The sequence below is a fragment of the Mauremys reevesii genome, linkage group 10 (assembly GCF_016161935.1).
Source record: "Mauremys reevesii isolate NIE-2019 linkage group 10, ASM1616193v1, whole genome shotgun sequence".
Taxonomy (NCBI): domain Eukaryota; kingdom Metazoa; phylum Chordata; order Testudines; family Geoemydidae; genus Mauremys; species Mauremys reevesii.
The window spans coordinates 21,585,408-21,596,269 of record NC_052632.1 but is presented as its reverse complement, the minus strand read 5'-3'; positions in this window follow the sequence as shown (position 1 = coordinate 21,596,269).

The window sequence follows — 10,862 nt, the reverse complement described above, 5'->3', positions numbered from 1 at the left end:
ACGGTAACTCCTTGCTTAACGTTGTAGTTATGTTCCTGAAAAATGCTACTTTAAGTGAAATGATGTAAAACAAATCCAATTTCCTTATAAGCATTAATGTAAATGGCGGGGGAGTAGGTTCTAGGGATTTTTTTTTTTTGCCAGACAAAAGACATATACATATACAGTATAAGTTTTAAATAATTTAAAAACAATTTTATACTATACTCACCAATGATGATTGTGAAGCTTGGTTGAGGCAGGGGCATAGCGGGGTCAGGATGGGGGGGCTTGCCCCATTCCACCCGCCCGGCACTCCTGCTGGGGAGTGGGGTCAGGGGCTTGCCTGCTCCTCGCTGGAATGCTGGGTGAGAGAAAGGGGCAAGACCCTACGCCCCAACCCCACTCCCCTCCCTGGCAGGAGCACTGACCAGGTTGGTGGAGCGGGGCAAGCCAAACAACTTTATAATGGTATATTGTGTGTCTTTAAACAAGTATGTTCTGTAATAGATCAGCAACCTAATAACGAAACAATGTTAACCAGGATGACTAAGTGAGGAGTTACTGTACTTTTAAGTTAAAAGTCCCCTGCATAGGAGAATGACTTTGTTCAATTCCTGCATCCATAGATGTATGTTTTCCCAACCTATCTGCTACCCCAAATACTAAGTCCTAGAAACACCATTGCCCACAGCCACCACCCAGACAGTGAGATAACAAGTATCTAAATGTTTCCTTGTAGTACATCTATTGTTTAGAAAACAAAATATGGGACCAGCTCAACAGCCTAGAGTCAGTTCTGTGTGCTACCAAACAATAGATCTACCCTGGGCTCACTTTTTCACTCCAAGTTGTTGGTCCAGTGCAGGATGCAGGTGAGGGGCTCATCTCCCAGACAAAGGTTTAGGCTTGTGTCACTGTTGTGACCTGAGCCAAAGGATAGGCAAAGTGAGGGGCAGTATGGATAGTGGTAAGAGGTAGGAGTAAGGAATAAAGAGGAAAACAAGGCTTAATGAAGGTACATTTCTAGAGTGGTCTCCCTGGGTTTCAAGCCCTAATGAAGCTGTTGAGAGTTGGCTTTTGGAGGTTCGTGTGCAGAGAATGGGGCTATCAATTTGTGAAATGCAGCTAGAGTGACTGCAGTTGTCTGGGATCTGAAAAACTTGAATGGAGGAAGTGGCTAGCAATTGAACAAATAATTTAAAAAAAATGCAATTGTTTTCACTGTGCAATGGTATTTATATTAATGACAGTAGTGCATTATTGCAAACTAAAAACAAATAGAAACACCTAGCACTCTTACTTGAAATTGAGAGATTAATTAGAAATAGGGTGACCAGATGTCCCGATTTTATAGGGACAGTCCCAATTTTGGGGTATTTTTCTTATATAGGCTTGTAGCAGGGTGGACCCCTGCTCCTGGTTTGAAGGGGTTTAAAAGTGGCCTGGCAGGGTTTGAGAGCTGCTGCTCTCAAGCTGGGCTGATTGGGGGAAGTGGCTGCAGCTGGGCCACACCCCGATCAGGCCACAGCTGGCCCTTATAAAGGCTGTAAGCCAGAAGCCCAGTCAGTCTCTCTCTAGCTATAGAGGGAGATGGGCCTGGCTGCTTAGGAGCTGAGATAGAGTACCTGAGTGGAGCAGGGCTGGGGAAAGGCTGAGGGGCTGGGGAGCTCCAGCCTGGAAAGCCCCAGGCTGCGGCCTAGCACAAGGCCAAAAGGGTACTGGGGGCTGCAGGGGGCAACCCAGGGGTAGGCCAAGGCAGCAGGTCCAAACCCCTTTGCCGATGATGAGTGGCGGATACTGCAGTCTGCCCCAGTGAACGGGGGCTAGATGGAGACTGGGCAGTAGCCAACACTGAGGCAAAGTGGGGATAGTGGGGTGGGGGTTCCCCTGGGAGGGGGAGACCCAGTTAAAGGGGCACCGGGGTCCTGGGAGGGACACGGGGGCCAGTAGCAGACAGGCGGATCACCGGCCTGCAGAGGGCGCTCCGGATACTGGACTGAGCTAATTCCCGGAGACGACCAGCAGGAGGCGCCGCAGGGGTGAGTCCGGCCCATCTACAAGGCTCCTATTACCCCCCACCCCCGTCCCGACTTTTCACCCTTGCTGTCTGGTCACCCTAATTAGAAACAAGCTTGGGTGCTTTGTATGTGTTGCCACAATATCTGGATGCCAGCATGCTTGAATGTACTGTGTACAAATGGATGAGTTTCTTCCATTTTTCACCTAGTCTCCAACCCTTTCCACCTGCTAAATCACTTCATGAGCCTACAGCCCCCAGATGGTGGTATGTACCAAAACAAAAATAGCACCTCTGTGGATTAGAGAGGGAGGAAATGAAGGTGTCAAAATTTTAGTCACTTATAAGCCATATATTCATTACAAATTCAAGCACTGCGACCCTGCTTTTCAAGGGCTGTTGGTCTCTCCTTCGGACCTTTGGCAGCCAGTGAACTGCAGATTCTTTGTTAACTTGCCAGTGGTAATTAATAATGCTACATTCCCTCAGCAATGCAAAACATTCCTTTTTTTTTTTGTCTTGTGGTGGGTTCATCCTTTGCTTCTGCTGCCTTTATTGCCATGGATTACTAAAGACAAACAGAAATAAGTGACAGCAGATTTGGATGTTACAGCATGGAATAACAGCTCTGCAAAGACCCATACATACAAATATTTCAGCTGCAGGGTCAAATGCCATGTGAGGGTTCTGAGCACCTAGCAGGAGATACTCAACATCTTGCAAAGTTGAACCCCAAAGTATCTTCCAGGCAGTCCTAGATTTTGAACACGTTCATTTCTAGGGGTGTTCACAGCTGGGATTGTGTCCCATTGTAAAGTTATGGGCCACAAAGTTATGCAAAATTCAGACCAAGAAATGGATGCAAACTTCAAACCCCTCCAAAATTCAAGGATTATAGGGGTTTAAGGTCAGACTACTTCTAATTTTAACACTTATTCTTCTGTCAAAATAAAAATTGTACCTCTGATACTTTGTGACATAGCATGAAACCAACTCAGTTATATCTTGTCATTAGTTTGAGTTTTACTCTGAGGACTAACTTATTTTGGATGGGTGAACATTGCTTTTTTTTTACTTTACTAAGACACAATGTATTTCAGAGTGGCTTGAGAAATAAAATGGAAAATTACAGCTTTTCTTTTAAGTATTATACTTCAGGAAGGCTCCAGGCAAGGACAGTCTGACAGCAGAAGTGCTTAAGGCGGGAGCTCAGGAACTCTGGAAAGCTCTCACCCAAAGGTTCAGCCATTACCTGGAAATCCAGAAGATACTGTCCAGTTGGAAAGAGTCCAACACCATCTTGCTGCATAAGAAAGGCGATCGAGAAAATCTAAAGAACTATCGCCCAATCTGCCTTGCTTTTGCATGTCTATAAGTGTTCACCAAAATAATAACAAATCGACTGTTGTGAAACATGGATAAACAGCAACCTAGAGAGCAGGCCAGTTTTCGAAGAAATTACAGCACGATAGACCACATCTTCACTCTAAACCAACTACTAGAGTGTTCAAGGGAATACAAGTTCCCTTTGTGCATTGCCTTCGTGGACTACGAGAAGGCATTTGATAGAGTGGAGACTAATGCCATTCTTGAGGCTCTTTCAGAACAGGGCATCAGCGCAAAATATATCACATTATTAAAGGAAGTGAACTCTGGCTGCAGCATGGATATATTGCTGTTCGATACTTCCCTTCGAATCCCCCAAGGAGATACAGTTTCACCAAAATTATTCACAGCCTGTCTTGAATTGGTGTTTCGACAAGCAGACTTGAAAGGTGGGATTAATATCAATGGCGAGCAGCTAAACCATCTCAGGTTTGCAGATGATATTGTGCTGATAGCCGAAAATACAGTCCAGCTTGAGAAAATGCTTAAAGAACTGAACACGAACAGTAGTCAAGTCAGATTAAAAATGAACCAGTCGAAAACAAAATATGAGATCAGATGTTCTGCCAAGAACCCAAATAATTCTTGGAGGAGCGCAGATCCAAGAGGTCAACAAATACATTTATTTGGGTCAGGGAGTCGACATTCACCATGATCAGAAAGGCGAACTTCACGCAGATAAAAAGCTGGATGGTGCACATTCAATGACATCAGGGACATCCTCCAAGGAAAGATCAGCAAAACAACTCATGTGAATCTTTTAAACTCGACCGTGCTTCCAGCGATGCTATATGGCAGTGAAACATGGTCGCTGACGATGACTGAAGAACATCAACTGTCTGTCACACAGAGGGCGATGGAACAAACATTTTTTGGCATTTCGCTCTGCGATCACATCCCCGATGTAATAATTAGGCAGCAGTCTGGAGTGCAAGATGTTGTTGTTGGAAGCAGGCTCAGCAAAATGCGGTGGGTGGGACATGTGGCCCGACTCAATGACAACAGATGGACTGCAGCTATATCTGAGTGGTATCCGTGAGAACTGAAATGGCCATGTGGTCGGCCTCCAAAGAGGTGGGATGATTTTCTAACAAGGAGATATGGACAAGCATGGCGAAGGACGGCCAGAGCGAGAGAAGATTGGAAGACGTGTTGTGATTGGCTCAGTCTTAACTGATGAAGGACCGACAGTCTACGCAGTTACACTTCACAATATGTGCTTCAGTGTTTAAAGGTGTAACCTATAAACCACCAATCATCACTGATAAACACAGTCTTGTGTTGAATTTCTTGTAATTCAGCCTATTTGCCATGACTCTCCACTTTCCACTTTTAACTGTAGTTCACCTCCCTTTTTCAATGAGTCATTATATTTCTAGATAATAAAATCTGTTGAATGTAAATATTTATGAATAAATGTAACTTAAACATACTTGGCCTAATTCTTATTTATACTAAGACTTTTTTACATTTATTCTGCCTTACAGTTATGTCCCCCTTTATACTACCAGAGTGGTGTAAAGGAGTCTTCGGGTACGTCTTCACTGTAAGCACAAAACCAAAACCAAAAAGCAGCAACAACAACAACCGTGTGTTCTTAACTCAGGTTAGCTAACTTGGATTAAAATAACCTGAGTTACCTCCTCTTCACCGCTAACAGCTTGAGTTATAGTTTATAAGGGAGCTTTGGGTTGAACTTGAGCTGCTAATCTCAGTTAAAACCCAAATTGCTTTGTCTTCACTGCTATTTTAACCTAAGTTAGCTAGCCTGAGTTAAAAGCACATCGGGTCTTTGCAGGGAAAAGACATACCCTCAGTGTAGGTAACAATCGGCCTCAAACTCTTTCATAAAGAGAACAGATTTCACTTACCTTGCTTAAATATATTTGCTCTTGCACAGAAAAACTGTTGGTCTTAGTTTCAGTGAATGTTAAGTGCCCAAATTTGCAGGTTTCTATTTTTTATGTCTATTTACTTTAAAGAAAAAAAAATCTTGTTGTGAGGAGGGAGTGGGAGGACATTTTCCCAGAATCACTTCAGCTGAGCCATCCTGCCTACCAAATTGCTTATACTCCTTCATGTATCTGCCTCTCCTGATAACAGTCAAACATGGCCCCACTTCAGTGTTATTCTAGGAAATAATATGGATCTTATGCTTATTGACAGACAAACTTGCCTAGATAATAGATCTTGCTGCAAAGACTCTTATTTCTTGAATTTCTATTACATATCCTTTGAATCTTTTGATGAAAGGCTTAGAAACTTAACAAAACAAGGAATGACAACTGAATTAGTGACAGAGGCTTAGCTATTCCTGGTAATTTCTTCCTGGAATGTACCTTGTGTGTATTATTCCTTTCATGAATAAGTAGGCTGATTTGAGCATTTGGTTAGATTCTTGCTAATGGACTGTATCTTTACTTTACTTTAAGGAGAAAATTAATAGATTTTATATTTTCAGGAAGTCAGGTGGTATATTGTAGATCAAATAATTAGTGAAGTGAAAGGGGAAGCAATGGTGAAATTAGCAAAAAAAGTTATTGTTTTCACATCTTGATTTGCATTTTGATTAGAGGATGCTTCAAACATGTTAATTAACTTTCCCCATATACTGACTAGGAGAAAGCCTAGTAAGTAAAAATTGTAAAACTCAAATACGAGGGGGAAGCCCATCTCTATTCAAGAGAGAAGGTTTTGTGAGTCAGAATGTTTCCATCATTGCGGAGCTATGAGTATTTACTGCAAGTTTCAACTGCTGCTAAAGTATTTGCCACTAGAGGTCGCTGTAGATTATAAGTCTAAAAGGTCTGCAATCAAGTATGTTAGGAAACTTCTAGACTGAGCTGAATTCCTTAAAATAGATGTTGCTGTGAGTGATTAGATGGGCTGCAGTCAAGCATAAGAATGTCCACATTTAAATGATTTTTGTTTTTTTTTCCTCTCAGGTTATCAACGTTGTAACTGTATAAGTTTTAAAAGAAAAGTAGTGAACAATAATCCTTCCCACCTGGCTCACAGAATGCCTGACGGCACAAGGCATGAGATCAGAGCTCAGTGTGGTACACTAAGTATGGAGGAGTTTATGATTTCCCCATTGAGACATAGGTTAACTGATCCCAGCAGGTTCTTTACAGAATCAGTCTTGCCTGTAGGAATTTTCCTCCACTCCTAACAGCGGAATCAGGGGAGGGAAACGTTCCACCCTTTACTCCAGGAAAGGTTTAAAGCCTCCTTGAGGAAGTATAGCCACCTAGTTAAAATTGTAAAGCATCAAGAGTTTTGCAGAGTAACATCATCCTCACAAATGACTCTGGCTTTGCTCAGGACAGAGTATTTTCTCTGAACAACTGTGGATAACAAATTCAGATATGTAAAAGCAGCAAAGAATCCTGTGGCACCTTATAGACTAACAGACGTTTTGCAGCATGAGCTTTCGTGGGTGAATACCCACTTATAAGAAGGCTGTGATGTGTTTTTCTGCAATAACATCTATAGCCTGAAGAAAGTATTTACTTAGATTATAGTCTGTCTACCAGACTTGTGCAGAACTCCTTCAGCAGGGGCGGCTCTAGCCATTTCGCCGCCCCAAGCATGGCGGCATGCCGCCGGGGGCGCTCTGCCGGTTGCCGGTCCCACGGCTCCGGTGGACCTCCCGCAGGCGTGTCTGCGGATGCTCCACCGGAGCCGCGGGACCAGCGGACCCTCCGCAGGGACGCCTGTGGGAGGTCTACCAGAGCTGCCTGCCGCCCTCCCGGTGACTGGCAGAGCGCCCCCCGGGGCATGCCACCCCAAGCATGCCACCCCAAGCACGCCTGGAGCCGCCCCTGTCCTTCAGCCTTAGTGCTCTGATGTGAACAATATGATTATAATTTAGCTCGTTATAGGCATGATCTTGCCAGGTGAGCATTGTAGCCAAAACCAGAAAAACAATCACGCTGAAAACTAAGCACATGGATAATCCCACTGAAGTCAGTGGGACTCTTCACATGCTCAAAGTTTAAGCATGTGCTTAAGTGTTTTGCTGGATTGACATAGAGTGCTCAGCACCTTGCAGGATCAAGCCCTATAGCTTTCCCCTTCTGATTGCAAAAGGATATTGAATATGGTGTGGCAGAGCTCCGACCTTGTCCCCGTGGGTCCGGCACTTCCAGGCAGTTTATGCTAGCCTCAGAGGCTCACTGCAACCTTCCACGTAGCCCTTCTCTCTCTAAGGCCAGGGTTACAGTCTACTGAGCCCTTTTCATCATAAGCCAGCAAGGAGGTTGGTGAAAGAACTCCCACAGTCTCTGTTGTCCCTACAGCAGGGATAGGCAACCTATGGCACGCGTGCCGAAGGCGGCACACAAGCTTATTTTCAGTGGCACTCACACACTGCCCAGGTCCTGACCATCGGTCTAGGGGGCTCTGCATTTTAATTTAATTTTAAATGAAGCTTCTTAAACATTTTAAAAACCTTATTTACTTTACATACAACAATAGTTTAGTTATATATTATAGACTTAGAGAAAGAGACCTTCTAAAAATGTTAATGTATTGCTGGCACGCGAAACCTTAAACTAGAGTGAATAAATGAAGACTTGGCACACCACTTCTGAAAGGTTGCCGACCCCTGCCCTACAGGCTTATTCCAGAACAGTTTAGCCTCCTGTCCTGACAGGGGCCTATCTTCCCCTTCCAAGTGGTGTTTCTGTAGTGACAGGTTGGGGGAAACCCAGGTCCACCCTCTACTCCGGGTTCCAGCCTAGGGACCCTAATGGCAGCAGCTGTTGGCAGCTGACCTTTCACTGCCAGAGTTGCTACATTTCCCTGGGCCACTTCCCCACGGCTCTCCTGCTTCTTTCTTCTTCACCCTTACTTTTCCAGTAGCTTGAGGGTGTCTTTATTACTCAACTCTTCAGCCACACTTAAAATAATTTCATCTCCTCTAGTTCCTTGGCTCTCCTCAGCCTGACTGGAGTGAGGATTTTATAATATCAGAGGGGCCTTAATTAGAGTCAGGTGTTCACATTAGCTGAACGGCCTCACCTGACTCTTTCCAGATTAATTGGCGTCAGGTGTTCTCAGCCTAACGGTGTCAACTGACTCTTTGCAGGTGAATTGGAGTCATGTGTCCACCCTAGCCTGGAGCAGCCCCTGCTCTGGTCAGTCAGAGAACAGAAACCCGCTTCTCCAGAGGTCACTAGCTCAGCTTCCGATGACTCTGCTGTACCCAGCTGACCTGCGTCTATTAGAAATTCCTCTGGTGCCATATGCATAGTTTTTCTCTAATGCTGTAATTCTTACAGGATATGAAGGAATGGCACTAAAAGAGTTCCTTCAGGATGTCCCATGCACCTGATATCTGTCTATCACTCCTTCCTGATATTTTTTTTGTTTTCAGGAGTTCCATGATTTCTTATTTCCCTTTTTACTTGCTTAATTATGACTCCATTATGACAAAGTATACACCTTGCCATAAATGATGCCATCTACATTTTGTAATAGGATGTGGAGTGCTGCCTTCCAAGAGTTACTTGTTTACATTTTTCTACTCCAGAAAAAAGACTTTTATTTTTGTCCATATAGAGTTCTTTTTAAAAAGGCTTCATTCCACATCAGAAAAAGAGACACCCTTCCCTAATCTGCACATTTAACCATAATTAATACCCAATGCTTACAGTTAACTCTTCCCAACTGATTTCTAGAGCTATAGTCAGAACATCTAAAACTAGGTCAGTCACATAGATCTGACTTTTTAATCAATTTTACATAAAATCATTAGGTTATATTCCAAAAGCTTAAAGATGTTGCAGGTTTGGTGTCTTGTAGTTAATCTTGCAGTATTTAGCAGAGTATGACCAAAGTCCCCCCAGCAATTCCTTTAAACTTTCTTTTGTTCTTTGAAAGATTTTTGGAGGGAGTAGAGGCAAAGTGGGTGAAGTAACCAAGACAGCATGGGCTTCATTGAGAGGTTGAGATGGAGTGAGGGGACTTTACATTGAACCTCTTTGCAGTCTGACAGGAATTCAGAACTACTCTTGTTTAATGATGAAAAAGGGAGGAGTTTGGCAATTTGTTGTGTTTTAGGGCAGGTGAGGTAGAATGTATTGGTATGTGTCAGCATAGACAGTAGAACCTAGAGGCCCTAGTGGAGATCAGGGCCCCATTGTGCCAAGCACTGCACAAAGATCTAGCAAGAGACAACCCCTGCCTTGAAGAAACTGTAATGAGAAAAAGATTATCCCCACTTTACAGATGAGGAGCAGGCACGCAGGGTAGGTTTTAAGTGACTTAACCAAGGTCACACAGGAAGTCTGTGGCATACCTAGCAATTGAACCCAGGACTCCTAAATCCCAATCCAGTACTATAATCAACCACCATGTCAGTCAATCCTGGCAGAGAGAGAGAGAGAGAATTGCATTTGAATGGGTCTATTCTCTCTTCTGATAGGACCCAGAAAGCAGTATTGGGATGAGCAAGGATCTGTTGTCACTTCTGTTCAAAGTATACTAGAAGGTGGTGCTGGAGATAGGGAGGCAGTTTGGGTTTCAGTACTGTCCCTCATGGTGACATGTTTTTAATTTGATCACTTACCTTTGAGTGTCGGACTAAGATTGGGGCATCATGCTGAACTAGTTAGTTAATTAATAAGAGTGGGGTGATGTTGGGATTGGGGGACAACCAGAGCAAAAGGAAGCATTCTGCCCTTTCAGTTGAGTGGATCCACCCTTTTGTGACCGGTAATGTAGAGTCTTATTGGATTCTTGGCTCTTTTGTGTATCCAGATAAAAGCTGTAGATAAGAATATATTTTCCATCTTTGCTTAGCAGGGTGGTTGTGACCTTTCCATTATTATCGGTGCTTTTGTCATCTCCTGTTTTGATTACTGTTATGTACATTGGGTTACACCAGAAGACCATTCAGAAACTTTAATGCAAAATGCAATTGCCACTTGTCCTTCAGGGAATGCATTATATCCATGTCCCAGAGATGTGCTCGCTTCTGATTTGCCTCTCCATGATATTAACAATGCTAGTTTTGAGCTGCAGTATCCTGCAAGATTGTGGTCATAATAATTAGTATCATGTTTGAGCTAACAATCCCTAGCTTTAGACATCAAAGGGTAGGGGTTAGGCTTTTCCAGTGAAGTCATTTCCCTCCCATTGGAGCTCAAGTTTATTGACCCTCCAAGTAGTCAACAAGTCTTCTCAATTAACTCAGAGGCCATTTCTGAGTAGTGGATTGGGAAGTATCTTTTTTTCCAATGTTAGGTTCATTTTCATTATACTGGATAATTTAAAAAGTCTTATTGCTCATGCATGCAGAGAATTATAGGTGAACAATCGAAGTCTATTAAAAATATTCCACCAGCTGAAGCCATAGAGTCAAAGGATTCTTATCCACAGCCTTATAAATCTACACCCTATACAGCACTATTAGTAGTAAATCTTTTTTTCAGAGGATATCTAGAAAACAGAAGATGAGAGGTCTGGCCTT